This window comes from Aquila chrysaetos, chromosome 10 (genome assembly GCF_900496995.4).
Source record: "Aquila chrysaetos chrysaetos chromosome 10, bAquChr1.4, whole genome shotgun sequence".
NCBI lineage: Eukaryota > Metazoa > Chordata > Aves > Accipitriformes > Accipitridae > Aquila > Aquila chrysaetos.
In genome coordinates, this window is record NC_044013.1 from 22,598,262 (window position 1) to 22,616,041 (window position 17,780).

Here is a 17,780-nt window from a genome sequence, read left to right on the forward strand (position 1 = left end):
ACCTAAAGCCATTTATATAGCTTGTTTAAAGTTGGCTCATTTTTCTGTGCGACACTGTTACCTGCATTATAAATTTAACTAAAGTTGTGCACTTCTCTAAGTTTGCCATGCTTCCTGACCTGTAAGAATTTGCATTACGATTCCTTGCCCAAATCATGCACTACTATATTTTCTCTTTTCATGTTACAGTTCTGTTTTGTCTTTGGGCAGACACTATACCAAGATGCCGATCGGGTATGAAATGAGAACTGCCCAGCAGGAGCGTACAAAGAACGCTGTGCGGCTGTGGCTGTGCTGGCTGCTGACTGCGACCGACTGCTTAAAGTCTGTAGGACAAGCTCCTGAGTCTCTGACCTCCATCAAAGCAGAAACCTAATAGAGCTGGACAAACACCTCAGCTGACAGTTACGCATAAGCTGTTCAGTAAACTTGTTCTCTTGCTGGTTTTTGTATTTGCCTCTTGTAAAGGTTTGAGACACAGACTCAACACTACCTGGGTATGCTGTGTTTAAGATGAATATGTGTTTAACTACCTTACTGAACAAGATCTATGTTACTGACAAATATTTGCAAAATAGTAAATATTAGTGAATACTCCGGTGAACTGACATCTTAATGTATACATGTTTGAATCCTAAAGCTGTTTAATCATTTAGGGGAGAAAGGTGTCCAGAATGATTTGCTCATTAAAGATTTGGAGACTTTGAAGCTCCAGATTCCTCCTGTACTGCAAAACCAGAGCATTTCTCTGACAGAAGGCAGGAACAAGGCAGTACAGAACATAGTTGATCTGGAAGAGAAACAGCAGGAAAAACGTCAGAGCTACCAAAAAATAATTTGCCACCAGACAGCTCTTAAAGCAAGTATAAATTGGGGTGAGATGCTGACCTTATTGAAGTTATCGGGAGTGTTTCTGTTGGCATTGTTATCATGGTTTTGCCTGATAAAATGAGGATGAGTGCATGGAGGTGGGTGGCATTCAGCTGATATTCCCTATTTTTCGCAGGTTGCCCTAAGGCCTGGGAGGCCTTGTCGGGAGAACCAAGGAACAGTAGTGAACTCAGAAGTGTGTGAATTCTTAAAGTGCATCACTCAGGCAAGGTGCTGGAGCTTGGGCTGTTTGTATCACTGCTGTGCAAGTATCTCCTTATATATAGTCATACTTCAGTTTCCCCACGAGCTTCTGTGGTTCCTGATGTATACCAGGGCTTAGGTCACTAAATCTCCATAGAGGACTGGAAACCTGACCTAACTCTCTAAGAGTACTTTGTGACATTACTTATACAAACTCAGTGCAAAGCAAAACAGTAGATCTACTGCTTGGAATAATTTTCACATATCTAGAACCAGAGTTTAAATGATTTTTTAAATTATCTATTTAAAAGATATTGCTTAATATATTGTAGTAATAAAAAAAGTCCTTCAATTACCAAATTAGTATTTCCAAAGTAAAATCTGGTGAGTCCTACGTAAAAAGTGAATTGCTCCCCACAGTCAATAGTTTAATAGTGGAAATGCTATCTAATTGTATTATTATTATTTGAATTTATGTTCCATTTTCTCAGTTAGGATATAAATACTATAAATCACTTGTATGGAAAAAGCCTTATCCTGGAATATTTCTAATGATTATAGATATCTGGGTAAGGCAAAATCTTGGCTAACACATAGCAGTGAACACAAATCACACAAAACAGGGTTCTGGTACAATGAAAATTGTTTTCTGCAACTTAGTTTCTATACAAGAATTTGTGGACCCTTATGTAGGGATCAGAATCTTTCCTCCTTTAATACGCTCATGTAAATGAGTAACCGTTTTCTTTTATGTGTATGTATATCTTTGGAGCTGGTTTGCCCACCCATTCTTTAACAGAAGCCTTTTTTAAAGGATCAGTTCAAGCTCCTCTTTGTCATCTTTGAAAACTGCTGCTGAAAGTATGCTATTCCTGTAGCTAACTTTTGTCCAGCTTAGGTATAAATTAGTAACTCAGTTGAAGAAAATATGCTACATCATTCTGCTCTCTCATTAAAGGGCCAGAGGAAGGAAATAGATTCAGCAGCATGGAAGTTTATGAGCACTATTTTAGACCAATGGAAGAGAAAGTGACAAAGCTAATGATTGATTAAGAAAAATGTATTTTCATCCTCATTTTGTGTGTGTGGATGCAAGTGCTGACATCTTCAGTTATAACAGAAGAAGTAGGTAACTTTCAGGCCCTTTAGTGGTTTTAGGTTAAAATTAACACTCAAGTCTTTTTTTCAGTTTTAACAAATAGTCAGAGTAGACAAAGGAATATCAATTTAATTTCCTCCCAGAAAAATACTCAACCTAAGAAATGACCTGTTGATACCATGTGTACCTTTTGACAAGAAGGTATCAACGCCTTTTGTAAAGTGCATTGCAGTAATCTAATCTGAAAGCAAATTCAGCCTGGAGCATGTCAGGTGTCTTACTCCAGAGGTGTGAATTTAAGCCTCAGAGTAGACTTGAAAGCCAACCCCAAACCCCTGCTAAAAAGAGGCATGTGCCCATTTTGACTGCCAGAGGAGATGCAAGCCACTGTATTCCTTTGGATATTCTTGCCCCTGCAGGTGAAGGATATCTTACCAAGGGCCTGCCCTTCTAGGCTCGGTGGACTCTTGCCCTTTGCGTCTCCAGGTGACACACACGTGGACCATGCTTCGTATCCAAAAGGAACAAATGGAACTTGTAGTGTTCACTGTTCTGATTGTATTGGCCAGCGCTTTCCTAACAGATGCTAGGAACCAACCAATTTCCAGAAGGTGCACCAGTCCCACAGGCAAGCCCTCCCAGTAACAAAACAATTACTCCCTCTGCCATCTCTTCTGGCTGTTTCATCAGCTACCAGCATTGCTTCTGTTTGTTTGTTTTTTTTTAAAACTGACTCTCAGGCAAAAAAGGTGAGAATCCACACCCCTGCTTTCCTCCACACACAGTTACTTGATTTGTTCCAACACTCTCTTCCACTGTTGGAACTGAGAAAGGGGATATTAGTAGTCACTTCATTGGGGTAATATGAATGTTCATGAGTTATTTTCCAGGTAGTATGTAGGGCAGTTGCCATATAAACAGCTCTGAATTTGACAGTATCTGCTTCACAACTGCTGTTGCTATGTCCAGTTTTGAAGGAAGAGTAAATGTTTCATCGACAACTGAGAATTAGATGTTGTTCATTCACACGCACACACAAACGTACTGGTTAACCATCCAGTGCATAGTGTTGCTGGGTCCCTGCCAGGCGATAGTTTGAAGGTGTTTGAATATTTTGAACTGAGGTTTATTCTTCTTCCGATTCATTCTTAATCAGCCAAATGATTCAGAATGTCTACTCTACCTGTTAAACGTACTTAAGCATCAGTCGTTTCATCTTCTTGAATCTCATTATTTGGGGGTTTATAATTAGTGTAACTCTTAACACTTCTGCATAGATTTTTAAGAAGGCATTGGACAAGGGCAATTACCTAGGCAATGTAGTAGAGCAAATACATCTTTTTAACTTCTCTTTCTCAAAGCAAGCCAGAAAGAAAAGTCTTTGTCATTCCAGTTTTCCAGCCCAGCACAATCATGTTTTGTCCTTGTATCTCAACTGAATTAACAGCATTATATCCCTGTGTCCCAGATACTTTTGCCTGGAATTGTAGTTGGACATGCTTTAAGTTGCTTTGTTTGGTTTATTGGGAGTTCAAGCAAACACATCACGTAGTCACATTAATGTAGGAATTTTATGGGCTTATGTCATTTCCCTGGTTGGTGTATGTCTGGCATGCACCGTGAAGTTAGCAGTGAGTGTTTGTATTGGAAAAGAGTAAAATAAATGCTGTGTTTGACCTGGCTGCTTGCAGAGTATCAATGGGAATCGTTATGGATGTGTGAAGTGCATACATGAGCTCAGCTGAGCTGCCACTCCCAGAGGGGTGAGACTTCTGTTGCTCTAAAAGCACTGATACTGCTCAGCCAAAGTCAGACCAGGACATGTTCAGATTTTCCTCATGCTTTTTAATCAACTGAATTTGGAAGGGGAGCTAATTAAAGATGTACAAAGCTTCATGCCTATCTTTATTACAAATGCAACTGTGACACAATTTTTCAGGTGAAACCTACACTGGAAGGGAAGGAAACATGCATTTCAAATTAAGTAGCTCTGCACTCAAGCTGAAAAGCAGGTGAGATCTTGACTAGGCAAATTAACCTACCTACCCATCTATTGTGTGCTGAGAAATTATTTTTAGCATGCCTGTGATGCTTTTGATAATTACTTTCCTATGTAATCAAAGGTTGTATTTAACAAAACAGAGATGAAACAGGGAGTTCAGCATGAAAGGAGATGTCTGAGTAATCATCTTTATCTTGCTCATATTACTAACCTGGGAAAGCACTGCTACAGAACCTATAGTTACCTTCTGAAAGCAAAGCAGAAATAATTACCTGTATTGAGTGCCTGTTAATATCCAGTGTAATACATTTTAAGATTGCTCATGAAGGATCTGGTCCCAACAGGTGCTTAGTAGGCTGCAGAATCATAAAAAAGTGTACACATGGCTACCTTTCACAGGTGGCTGCTTCTTTTCCAGACAGACATCATCTAATATTAAAATATTGTGGAATTTCATGAGTTGTCAGTTGCTTTGTGGCCCGTGCCTGTTTGGCAGTTCAGCCTGGATTGCCCCCAGAACCTGAAGGGTAAGATTTGCAAGAGGAGAATTGTTAGAATATCTAACAATGTGGAAGCCAGTTTCTGTGTTAAGTTAGCACTGGGCTGAAAGCTATCATAGCAACCAAGTGCCGTTTGGAGCATCTTCTCACATTTGGTTGCTTGCAAAAGAAAAGATCAGCTTGGGGGGAAAAAACTAAAACACCAAACCAGGATAAAACCCAGTAATTCACAGAAAACTATCAAATTAATGGAGCTCCATTTAAAAGTCAGCATGAATTTTATATCATTCCATATGCCTTGTCGATTTAACCTTTTTTTTTTTTCATTAACAGCTTTCAAATAAACTACTGAAAAAATACTTTGACTGGAGGGGTTTGGAATTAAATTATAAATTTAATGTGTAGTTTGTCAGCAATTGGGAATAGAATTTTTCCAGACCCATTTTGCTGAGGACATTTTCTCTATTGTTGGTCTCTTTCTGATCATCTGTACTGCCTGAGAAAGGAAAAATCTCTTTTTTTATTGGCTTCACTGAAGAAGTTGAATGACAGGGTTTTTTCCATGACTGACTGCTGAGTAAAAAAAGGAAGTTATGGCTAGATTATGATTATTTTCTCCTGCTGTGATGAGATGAGTAGAAGAAGTTGAAGTCAGCACCTGGTTGTGGATAGCCATCGATAAAGATGATATATAATAAAACCAAAATCTGTTATTTCATTCGCAAGTTGAGCAGCATCTCAGTTTTCTGTGCTCACTTCGTCATTAAGAAACTTCTCTTCAAAGAATCATCATTAAATTATGTTTCTTTGCTTCTGAGGATGATATGTACTTCCTAACTTAGCACTTAAACAGTAGGAAAGAAATAATTAATTCTGAGCTCTTCAGTTCTCTCCATTGACTTGCAAGAGGAAAAAAAATAATGGAACAATTCCTTTCAGGTCTGAAAAGAAGGTAAGATGTATACTTATTCAGGTCTGAAAAGAGGGTAAGATGTATACTTATACTCACTACCTGTCCCTCCACCATGAACAGCTATTGCATTTTTCAAAAGCTTGCCACAAACTGGTGAAGTTGTAATTTTAGTTGAGTTAAAATATTCCTCACATCTTCATCTTTTTTGTGGACTTAGCTTGCTATATGGGAATGATCCAGGAGTCGATTTCTCTTGAAAAGTAAACGTAGCTATTTAAACTGTATTTTGAAACATCTGAAGTGAAAAGTTTTGGAAGGCATTGGAGTCCAGTAAATTCCCTCCCTTGTGTTTAAAATTTAGTATTTTTCATAGGAGGTATTTTTTAGAACTATTAAACAGTTGCACCTATGTTACAAGGCTTTACAAGCCAAGCTTCAGCTTCAGATGAAATTTTATAATTGGAATCTAATTTTCTAAAAATAAACATAATTTAAGCATGACACCTCACTGTGAAGCACTGAACATAGCTACCTGTACTGGTCCAACCTCTTGAAACCATATGGCTAAAATGTTGTAGGATGGTAGAGAAAGCGTAATTAATAGTTAAACATTCTATTTTTAATGTTAATGTAAAATACAGTCATCCACAAGCTATTCAAAATATGTACTGTTACCTTATTTTAATTTTAAGTTAATGTTTATTATCAGAATGATTCTCGTTACCAGAGGAAGATGGAAGTGAGCGGATTCTGTTAGTCTGTGAAGAATCTACCAGGAAGATTTCACTAGAGGCATCAGGTATTTTATTAACTATGCATTTGAGCAAATTCATTTTCTTAATCTCATTTCTTGAGACTAGGTGTCGTGGTTTAACCCCAGCCAGCAACTAAGCACCACGCAGCCACTCACTCGCTCCCCCCCCACCCAATTGGATGGGGGAGAAAATCGGCAAAAGAAGTAAAACTCGTGGGTTGAGATAAGAATGGTTTAATAGAACAGAAAAGAAACTAATAATGATAATGATAACACTAATAAAATGACAACAGCAATAATAAAAGGATTGGAATGTACAAATGATGCGCAGTGTAATTGCTCACCACCCGCCGACCGGCACCCAGTTAGTCCCCGAGCGGCGATCCCTCCACCCCCACTCCCCCCAGTTTATATACTAGATGTGACGCCACATGGTCTGGAATACCCTGTTGGCCAGTTTGGGTCAGCTGTCCTGGCTGTGTCCTGTGCCAACTTCTTGTGTCCCTCCAGCTTTCTCGCTGGCTGGGCATGAGAAGCTGAAAAATCCTTGACATTAGTCTAAACACTACTTAGCAACAACTGAAAACATCAGCGTTATCAACATTCTTCTCATACTGAACTCAAAACATAGCACCGTACCAGCTACTAGGAAGACAGTTAACTCTATCCCAGCTGAAACCAGGACACTAGGCAATTCTGCTGCAGAGATCCTGTTGGTGTTACTGCTCCATAATCCAAACGTTTCTCTGGTGTGTATTTCCCAGCCCACAGATTTGTCAGTAGACTTATTTTGTTCTGCTCCACTGTTTTTTCTAATTATACTATATATTCCTCTTCCCATGATTTCCATCCCATACAAACAATGTATTTTCATCATTTGAAGGAACATTATTTCAATAGCTTATTTGTAAATTCTCATTGCCAGTGTTATTTAATTACACAAAGTCGGTTCAAAGTTACATGTTTCAACTTTGGTTAGTAGTTCTGCTTTTCTTAGTTGTACAAAAGACAGCTAATACATTTCAGCTGGGCTTGCTTTTGTTTTGAAAGCTGGTCTTACTACTATGCTATATGGAAACTGAGAGTATAACAAATATGAGAGTGACAAGCTAAATTTCTGCTTATTACATTAACACTGGCATGTTGTGTTGGAGTTTTGTTGGTGTTTATTTATGGCAATAATCCATCTTTTCCTCAGCAGTTGAAGCATATCTAATGCCAATTACAGCTATTACCCTAATTCAGACTGCTCTAAAATTCATGTTGTCATATTTACTCTTGACTATTTATATGGAAAGCACTGGGATTTGGGGGAAAAAAAAAAAGTATAGGTCAGGAAAGGAGAGAAAGAAGAAAATACACAGGTTGAATAGAGGACTCATTTATTTCTGATGAGAATTGAAAAATTGCAAAGTGTTACATAGTCACCTAATTGCTATCTGTTAATATTAATGTCCACCAGTTTACTCCAACTAGACATGAACCACCTTGTGGGAAAAACAATTAACAAGTGAAATCATATACCCCAAGTTGTCAGGGTTTAGGCCATTTTATAATAATCCAGTGATGGTTACCACACAGACTTTACTGTCCATTCAAATAATCTAGTTTGCAAGCTGTTTGGAAATTCATGTTCAGTTTATACCTGATTGTTCCATACCTGAACAATATTACTTTGCTATTTTCAGATTTGGCTTTGTTTATGATTGTGTTACATGACATCAAGATAATTAAAGCACCCTCCATGACAGGATATTGTTTCAAATTTTGCAGTGAAACATCTCAACATAAGCCCTCTGCCTGTTGTATTTCTCCATGCAGACAGAGTCTAACTCTGCTTTCAGTGTTTCCTCACTAAAAAAAAAAAATAAATTTTGGCTGAATGAAGACCGTGTAATATCAGAAGGAGCAAATTGCGTATCTTGCATTCTCTTAGTTTCTCAGAGGATTGGAGTGGCTGAACTCCTTGGTCCTGCCTCCGTCAACAACCCCAAAGTCGTCTCAGGCCTCAGACAGGTAAAGGGAAAATCCATACAGCAAAAAAGCCAATGAAGAGTTTAATTAAGTTAGCCAACAGCTGCCCAGGCTTCAGTGTTCTGGCATCTGTAGATGGCATTCATGGGTGTGCGTATGTTTGTAGCTTGTGCTAGACTAGTGTGATTAAATCCAGCATGGGTTTACTGGTATTGACTGTTAGGTCCCCTTTATCTGTGGTGTGGTGTGGTTGAAGGACATTCAAACTCTCCTCAGAAATCTCTTCCGATACAAATGCAGCCAGGCCCGAAACTGTCCTATAGGATGGTTGTAAGGTGTGCCTTTGTCAAACCTTCAGCCTCCCCACTCCCTAGCCTACATGTCTTGCAGCTTCACTCCTGGGAGATCTCTGAACCCACAAAATGTCCTCTGTGGAAGAACACAGAAGGAGCTGAACCATTCTCCACATGCAGCCAGGACGCAGAGGTGGTCTTATCTCATAAAGGAATAGATTTAGCTGCAGGTGAGGTGCCCTGGGCATTATGTCCTGTAATGAGGTAGCAAACACAACATTTTCATCTGCTACTCTCTCCTTTCTAAATGAATTTACAGGCAGCTGACTCCTGCCTCTATTTTCAGTAATTTATTCTCTTATTTAAACCAGCAAATGAAAATGAGTTCTCATCCTGGCTGACATTTGCATATTCATTAAACACTTCATTATTTCACAACATTTTTAATGATTGCTGACTGACAACTCGGGATGTACCCATCTCATGGCAATCTAAATTGGCAGAGCTGTACGGTGGGTAACTTTAAAGGGCACAATTGCTCTTACCCATTGGTAAAATGCAGCAGTGTCAGAGAGAAGGTGAACTTTTAATAGGCAATTTACGATTACAAGCTGTCTCCTCTTCATTTCCCAGTCCCTTTAAAATATTTGCATGTTCAGCAGCACCAAAATTATCTCCACTAGCATACAGGCATAATAGGAACGCTTATAGGTCCCGACATTTCATATTCTGATTTGTATTCATGGTTTTGACATTAAGGTTTATTTTGTATTTGTATTCAAAGACAGCATGAATAGGAAATTAGCACTAAATAAAGTCAAATAATAGGAAGAATATAAACTGGTGGATTAACTGTCTTTTTAAAATCTGACTTGAAGCCCTCCACTGAAGTAAACATTTTTTTAGAAAATATCCCTATTGAATATGCTGGATTATATTATACAATCCTGGATTTTTAAGGACATCTATGATAGCTGGAAGATTAATCCATTCAAATGACAAAGCATGAATTTTCCCCACTATGGAACTAACATTAGTAATCTATTGCTTTTGGCAAACTATGCAAAAGGCTGCCTCTTCTTGGATGTTATGTAGAAATACACATTGATTGTGTGTAAGTCAAGAACTGCACGGTGAGATTTTTGTAATCACAAGGTAGTTGCTAAATCAAAAAAAGATAGCATAGTGATAAAACTTCGTTTGTTTACTCAAATGCTCATTGACTAATGTTTATTTCCCCATTTCAGCTCGATACACATTTTGTGAAAAAGCTAACTGCTCATGACAAGAGAGTGTATACGATTTGGCGGTAAATTAAAATTTGTTTGTCACCAAACAGGAAACTTGGCACCAAACAGAATTTACATCTTCAAGTTTAGGTATGACACAGAGAATGAGGGTGCAGCTGTGCAGTTGAAAATTAAAAAGCTATTCCTTTAAATTCACTGGGGGTTCAATTTTTATCTAGGTTCCTAAGTCCCCTGAGGGTTTACTAAATTTCTAAGAGAGGGGGCCAGAGTTGTAAGTTATACCCAAGTGAAAAGATAGTATGTTATAATAGAAGTATTTGAAAACCTTAACAAAAGCCAGCTCTACCTGCTCTGCTCTTAATAGTAGTAATAAAATAGATGGTAGTAGAAGAAATGTGTTAATGTATGTTTATAAGTCATATGCATAAGACAAGGTTATTGTGATAAATTGTACATAGCTTTTTTCCAGTGGGATTTACTGACTGTGAATATATATGGCCATGCTGGAAAGCGCAGATGAAAACTATAGGAATGTGAATTATTTCCTTCCTCAGTTAAAATGCACAAAAACTTAAACTGTCAGAGATTTGTAGAAAAACAGTATTTTCTAGGAGGCTTTTTTCCTACTTTTCTGCCACGTCTCTAATTTTGTTAAAATGCTTTAAAGAAACATTGCAGGAAGTAGTTTCTAGTGTTGGAAAACAAATATTTAGCTTTTCTAAGAATCGTACATTAAAATATTGCAAAGTCATCTGCAATAACATTACTTTGATTAGAAACAGATTTTAGGTTTTTATCTCTTATGTTAGTCCTATGCATAAACTTGATTTTTAGTGATGATCATGTAAATATAAATCAAGACAAATGGATCGGTAACACCATCAAAATTGACTTCAGAAGGCTCTCTACAGCTTTTAATAACTTGGACAAAACCCCATGTGCTACTGGGGATAATCTGCTCTCCTAATAACCTTTCTATTTACTAAGTGAGTAATGGAGAAGTAGTAATAGATTAATTATGCAAAATCAGTAACAAACAGTAGTATGATTTGCAAGGTTTATCAGTACTTTAACAATCAGTTTGTTACTAACCAAACTTTGCTCAGGTTCAAGAAAAAGTCTATTGTACCTTTAACGTGGCAATGGAATGTTGTGCTAAACTTAAAATTGTATTTTTTTTATGTGCAGAAACTACAGTGACATGAGCATTTTCTAGAATTGGGAAATCAAACAGGTTATTACTCTCTTTTTGAAGAAAATTATTATTGTGGTTGCAAGGCTATTACTTCTATTAATTTTCAGTGCAACAAATCGATTTGCAAGATTTTGGTATTCCTTCTCCCCACCCCCAAATCTGTCTTGTCTCCTGCTAAGCTTAGATTAATAAAGGGCTGAATGCATTTTGCCTATGTAGAGAATACACAGATCTCTTTTTATTCTCAAAAATAAATTTCCTTACAAAGCATATCAATTATGCTATTAATCACACAGAGCCATTATAACTTTTTTGACATGCTAACTGTATGTACTCTTATGCTAGTATGCTAACTATTCTTTGAATAACAGGCAAAATTATGCATACATTTATTCATTCATAGTAGTTGAAGGCTTCTGTTTCCTAATGCAGGTATACATGGTTGCTTTTTATAATCTTTTTTTATAAACTTCTATTTGATTTTTGTGAATGGTGTCATAATTATTATTAAATAACAGGCAAAAAGTCTCATCAGTAACAAGACTTCCCTGCAGATGAGCCTCCTCTGTGTACCACTACTCTGCAAATCTGCTGAAGAACAAAGAATGTTAATTTGCTCTGATAAATGCATGGAGTCACTGTAAAAGTTAGAGCAAATATGAAAATCAACTGGCATGCATCCTTGGTAACAATGGAAGGGTCAGTTACTGGTTTCATTTCTGTTCTCTATTGTCCCTTCCAAGATCACCTGGGTATTTTCCTTTAACCAGTGAGATGCTCTTGATTCTTGCTCTTGGTTATGGCATATGGAGGCTTTTCATCATTTTGGACTGCGTTTTAAACAGCATTTCTTCAGAAGCGTTTAACTGTTTTATGGTGCGTGGCCTGTTAGGGTGCATAATGCAGACCCTCTAAAACAGTTTTGAAAATCCTTCTGACTCAACCTCTGCTCAGTGGACGCTACTGAATTCAGAGGTTGGAACTGGCTGAGCCAGGTAGACTCTTCCCATTATTTTCCTCTGTTATTTACTGAACTGAGCCAGTAAATACAGCACTGCCTCCAGGTGCCTTGTGTAGCTTTGTACTAATGCGTGGTGCGTGTCTATCCTCTTCTGATCACATAAGCCACATACAGCAATCTGCAACTCCGCTTATTAACAGTCCTACAGACTTTGCTCCATGTGCACGTAATGTGCATGTACACACACATACACACCGATGTATACGTAGTGCTTTCAGATTTGTTCTCTGCATGTAACTTGCCCATTGATACCAGTGCACTTGCTGCAGCGTGAGATTCCTCAGTGCCAGGTTTTGGGACAAGGGGTCACAGGAGTTCTGGCTTCTGCCACTATGAACCATGTAATAAATCAACCTGGAGGAATGTTTATTTGGTATGGATTTCATAACATCACGAAACTGTAATTTCTGAGAGGATACTTCTATACAGCTGCTAGTGAAAGGAAACGATAATCACTATAAGCTAGGAGTTAGCTCTTTTAAATGAATCTCTAGGCTAGACAAGGCTCCACTAACAAAGTTGAGTTAAATACATTAAAGTACATTATCGTCATGAGTGGCAACTAAAATACATCTTACAGTCCTGTATTAAAGTCAATCAACTTTAAACTTTTAAGTTCTGTAATCATACACGTATTGTGTACTAATCTGAATTGGATATGCAGTGCTTGGCTTTTAAATTTATGGCATCCCCATGATATTTCTTCACATGAAATTATGAGCAAATTTTCTGTCTTAATGCCCCTATAAAGTGGCTTTTTAAGAAATGTATCCTGCTTCCTAATTTGGACTAAGCAAAATTCATCAGGAATCAGACTATTTGATTCTTTTAAATGCTAAGAAGATATTAGAAAAAAAAGGCAAAAGATCAGTATTTGTTTTTTTTCTGATTACTTTGCCACTTATACTACTCACTGCCTTCTGGGCCACTTCTAGTACAGTATCATTAGCGTTTCAAACTAGTGAAACTTTCAAGGTGTCATTATGTGTTAATAGAAATGAGATTTTTTTTATTTTATTTTATTTTTTTATTCCAAATACAGAGTTTCCCCTTCAGATGGGTGAGGTTCAGGACAGAAATATTCAGCCTTTGATCAGTGAAATTCTTAGGTTCTGCTATGTTGTGCTTCATCAGAATTAGAATAATTTATTACCATTTGAAAAAACAGATATAGTCACACCTTCCAAACACCTAACTCCCCCTTTGCTTCCACTGTAGTCCTGGTATGAAGCATCACAGCATTTTTGAAGTTAAAAGCACAACATTATTTATATGTATTTTTATAATGTTCTAATAAAACTGATTGGATGTAACACATTTCTACTTCCCAGGACAGTATCATCAGATTTATAATACCAGAGTGGCCAGGATTTATTGCAGTAGGATACACTAACACTAAAAATCTCAAAAATTGTAAATCAACAAAGTAGTTTACGTGTAAAATATATAACTTCTATGCTAAATATGCAGTAGTTTTATTGTGCCTAATTTGGAATGCACAGAACCCACTTCCATCCTCACACAATTCATTATCCAGCAGAACTGAAATCAAAACCCAAACTTCAAGCATCAACTGTTACTACAGAGCTGGTGTGAAGTGGTTTTGGTATTTTAACTGTGTATCTCTGTGCTTCAGCATATAAACAATGGATTAATTTCACCAAGCATTAGCTATCAAAAAGATACCTATCTAATGTAGGACAGTTGTCCAGCTTTCCCATGTGGGTAAAGCAGACCCACAGTGTCTGCACAAGGTGGGATAAATTACCCTCTAAAGGTCTTTCTTCTTCTCTGTTGCCTTAGCAGGAAGGCTGGATGACTGGCATGGCCCTGCACCTCATATTTATGCTGTTAAATAGCACACAGCTCTCACTAGGTGTCTGTGGGCGTGCTTGCATGGATGCACATGCCTATGCATGGACTCCTTGTGCTTTTGAAATCAGAACATTTTTATAACAGTTCAGAATGCAAGCTCCGAGTGTTTACCCGAAAATCAGGACTAACTTATGCAGGTTCATAATAGGAGTATATAAAAAGTACATAACCTGCATCTACTTCCCTTCAGTGTGCATTGCATTTCCTTAGTGGTATTTGGGTAGCTTTTTTAATTGTGTATTACTTGATATTTTTTTTCTTACACCTGAGACGATCAGTTATGAGGCGGACAGATGTTCATAAGTCAGATTTACAAGCTTAAAAACTTCCTACAAGGTGCCAAGCCATTCCGTACTCCTAGATACCTATTCCAATGCCTGCCACCTTTCCACTTCCGTGTACGAGAGGAATGCCTTTTCATGTTGATTTACAACAAATTATTCAGTAAAACTCTCTATGGTCCGTAATTAAAAGCTTTACAAACTTTTAAAAAAAGTTTGTAAAAGTTTTAAGTGTCTTGCTATTCCCCATTTCGTAAGAAGGGAAACTTCAGCAAAAGAGGGAGATTCAGAGAAGCTGAAAAAGTTGTGCGTGATCCAAGAGGAAAACGCTTATTTGGGATTAAATGGTGCCCGTCTCCGCGTGTTGAGCCGTGACAGCTGTAGAGGAAGCGATGAGGAGCAGTAGCATTAACGCTGCTTCACCCTTGGGCTGTCATCTCCGCTTCCCAGCCTGATCTCCGAGGGGAGCCGAATGAATTCGGTTCCGCACGTTTCTCAAGGACCGGGTCCCCCCGCAGCCTGCCCGGGGCACCTCCCCGCGGCCCCGGGCGGCCCCGGGGGCGGGGGGGCCCTCGCGCCGGGTAACGCAAAGCACCTGGGCCCGGCCCGGGGGGGAGCTCATGTCTCCGGAAGGCGCCTCTTCTCCCACTGGGGCCGTGCCCGTGCCGGTGCCCCCAGGCGGGACCGCCTCGCCCCGCGGCAGGCGCTAGGACCCGGGGGGAGCGCGCTCCGCCGCGGCCGTGAGCCCGCCGAGGTGAGCGGAGCCCGGCCCGGCGGGCCGCGGCCGTGCCCGGCGGCTGTCGGCGTCAGGCGGCCGCGGACGGCGCTGCCCGCGGCGGGTGAGTAACTCCTCCCTGACTGGAAGGGGCGCGAAGGCGCGGGGACCGTCGGGGGGCCCTTCCCGCGGCCTGGGGGCGTTCCCTGCCCTGGCGGCCGCGGCCCGGGGGGCGGGGGCCACCGCGGCTCCGCGTCTCCCTCGCTTCCGACGGCTTCGCGGCGGTCGCCGGGGCAGACCGGCGCTGCCCCGGGGGTGAGGAGGGGGCGGCCCCTCCCGCCCGCCCGCGCCTCACTGAAGGGGAAGGGGCCGGGGCCGGGGCCGGGGCCGGGGCCTCCGCCGCCCCTCGGGGCGTTCGCCGCCGCCCACGGCCCCCTCAGGCCCCGCAGCCCCTCACGGACGGCCCCAGCCGGCTCTTACGTCCCCGGCGATTTCCCGCTTCCACTGTCGCGTCCCCTCGCAGCGCCGGGAGGGGCGGGCGGCGGCGCTCCACGCACTGAGCTTCCCCGGCGGGCGGCGCGGCCGCCAAGTGCCGGCGGCCTCGGCTCTGCCCCGCGGCGGGCGCCGCTCGGCGGGCTGCGAGCGCGCGAGGGTGACGGGGCCGCCCCTGGCAGGACGCGCTCCCGTCACGTCGTGGGTGGGGCCGGGTCGCGCCCCGAGCACCGCTGGCTGCCGCGGGCAGTTGCCGGAGTGCCGCAGGCGGTGTCCCGGCGTTACTGGTTCCTCGGGCTGGGATTGCAGTTTTTCCCTTTCTGTCACTGGGGGGGGGGGGGGGGGGAACCAGAAGTTCTTCCGTTCCGACGTCTTGACGGCTGTGTGCTAAGCGCCTTCAAAATCTGGGACAAAGGCATTCGATACTGCCTCTTTAACTACCTGGTTTAAACTGCACTTTATCAACGTTATCTGATTTATTTTCTTCCTGTTCTGCTTTTATTGCTGGTATTTGTTATCTTTCACATATTAAATAACAAATTCTACAGTATCCAAAGCGGCCGAGGAGGGTCACTAGTTTTATGTCCTGACGGTGATCAAGTCTGGAAAAGGTAAGGACACAGCTGGAGGGATGTGGAAGCATCCTTCAGCAAGCACAGGATTGCCCGAGGAATAATGGGTGCTGAAGGGAATTATTTAGATAACACCAATGAGGAGGTTTTCTAGCGCTGCCTCGCAGTACCACAGGTGACCTCCTTTCAAATGGCCGTCAGCGATAGCATCTCTCCGGCATGGTGTTTTAATGTTCATTCACGTTTGTGGCAAAATGGTATCTTTGCCACCCCATGTTTCACATAGTGTTACACGTACCACTGTTGTCACACAGTGCAGCTTGACGCTTCCTTTAGCATACTGAAGAGATGCACAATTCAATTCATAATTTGTTTCAATCTGTCATCTCCTTAGCTTTTGTTGAGTGCTGGACAAGGAAGTTAAAATATCTTAAACTTCGATGTTGTTTTTCAAGACATAGAAGAAAAAGGGCTTTAAAGAGAATACACAGGATAAAAGCAAACATTTGCTTCCAGTGTGTTGCAGATGGATCTGAATGAATAATCCTTGGTTTTGTTTTCCTTTTGTCCCAAATACAATACCTGTGAGACCTTAGAGGACCTGGAAGAAGCAGAGACCTCCATGTGGAGTTGCCTGATCTTGCATTAACTGCCCTTAGAGCCCAGATGACGCTTGAACTGTTGAACCCTCTCCTTTCTCTGGAAAGGGTTTTGTGGTGCAAAGAAATAAATCCCTTGGATTTTTGCCTTTCTGCTTCTGTGTGGGTAAGGGTCCATGTGCCCACTGCAACGAATGGTTAACGGTGACACCAGATGTGTCAAAATATGATTCTGCATGGAGAGATTCTAATGTGTATTTTAATGTGAGTGTATTTAAACCTGCATACGACTTACTACTCTGTGGAACTAAGTGTGAAAATCATGCATTTCAGTAAGCACCTCTTTTATAAATCAAAATTAGGGAGTCTTCCTTAAATGATGCCTTATAGTAGTTTAGATGCCTTTGGACCACTAGGACAAAGAGGCTGGTGTCACTGAAGACTTATGCTTATGTCTGCATTTGATGTTAGTGGCATTTAATCCTTATTTATTTCTGGCAGGCTTTAGAAGTTAAATACTGTCGCAGAAGAATTTGTAGATAAGCTCAATTTTTGGGTCACCTTTCTGGTTTGATTCTGAGCTTTTCAAATGAAAAGTGAGTTTCAGTAGCCTTCATTGTGGCAGCAGGATCACAGCTGAAGAGGAGAGAGATGGACCTGCTGTGCACTTCACAAGGATGTTGTTATTGATTACGACCCATATTCATTATAATGCAACTATTATTTACTGAAAGGAAAAGAAGCAGTAGAGAAGCAGGCAGGAGTTCTGTTGCTGCGCTGTTGTTTTACAGCATTGTCACGTGAGCAATTTTGTAGTTGTGCAATACATAAAAAAACCCCAAACAGTGCTGTTTTGCACTGCTGGTTTCTAGCTCTTTTTTCTATGTGAGGCTGCAAATAATACTTTCTTGCTACCTTAATTTCGTAAGGATAGGTAGTGAATTTCCCAAACCAAGACTAATTTGTTTTCCAGATGCAAGCCTGGGACTGATGTTTTCTAAATGTTAACTGGTCCTACAGGAATTTGAACTGGCTGATCAAAGTGGCTGGTTAGGTGGCATCAGGCCATAAAACTCTCTTTATTTCAGTTTCCATTTTGCTTTCCCATGTGCCTGTTCTTTGCTTTGGTTTATTATGTAGACTTGGTTTATTGTATAAGTTTACCAACTGC

At 40.7% G+C, this 17,780-nt stretch overlaps 1 protein-coding gene and 1 long non-coding RNA gene across 3 annotated transcripts in view; both read left to right on the forward strand.

Annotated features, from left to right (window-relative positions):
- Positions 1–224: 224 nt before the first annotated feature.
- Positions 225–8,931, forward strand: LOC121233611. The gene is made up of 3 exons (XR_005933468.1): positions 225–1,118; positions 2,660–6,387; positions 8,707–8,931. It is a non-coding gene; the product is annotated as an uncharacterized LOC121233611 (long non-coding RNA).
- A 5,790-nt stretch (positions 8,932–14,721) lies between these two features.
- SPSB4 (splA/ryanodine receptor domain and SOCS box containing 4) overlaps positions 14,722–17,780 on the forward strand; it is a 180,981-nt gene continuing 177,922 nt past the window's right edge. For both annotated transcript variants that reach the window (XM_030029202.2, XM_030029203.2), the window contains exon 1: positions 14,722–15,070. The gene's annotated coding sequence lies outside the window, so the exon portion shown is untranslated. The remainder of the gene's footprint in view (positions 15,071–17,780) is intronic.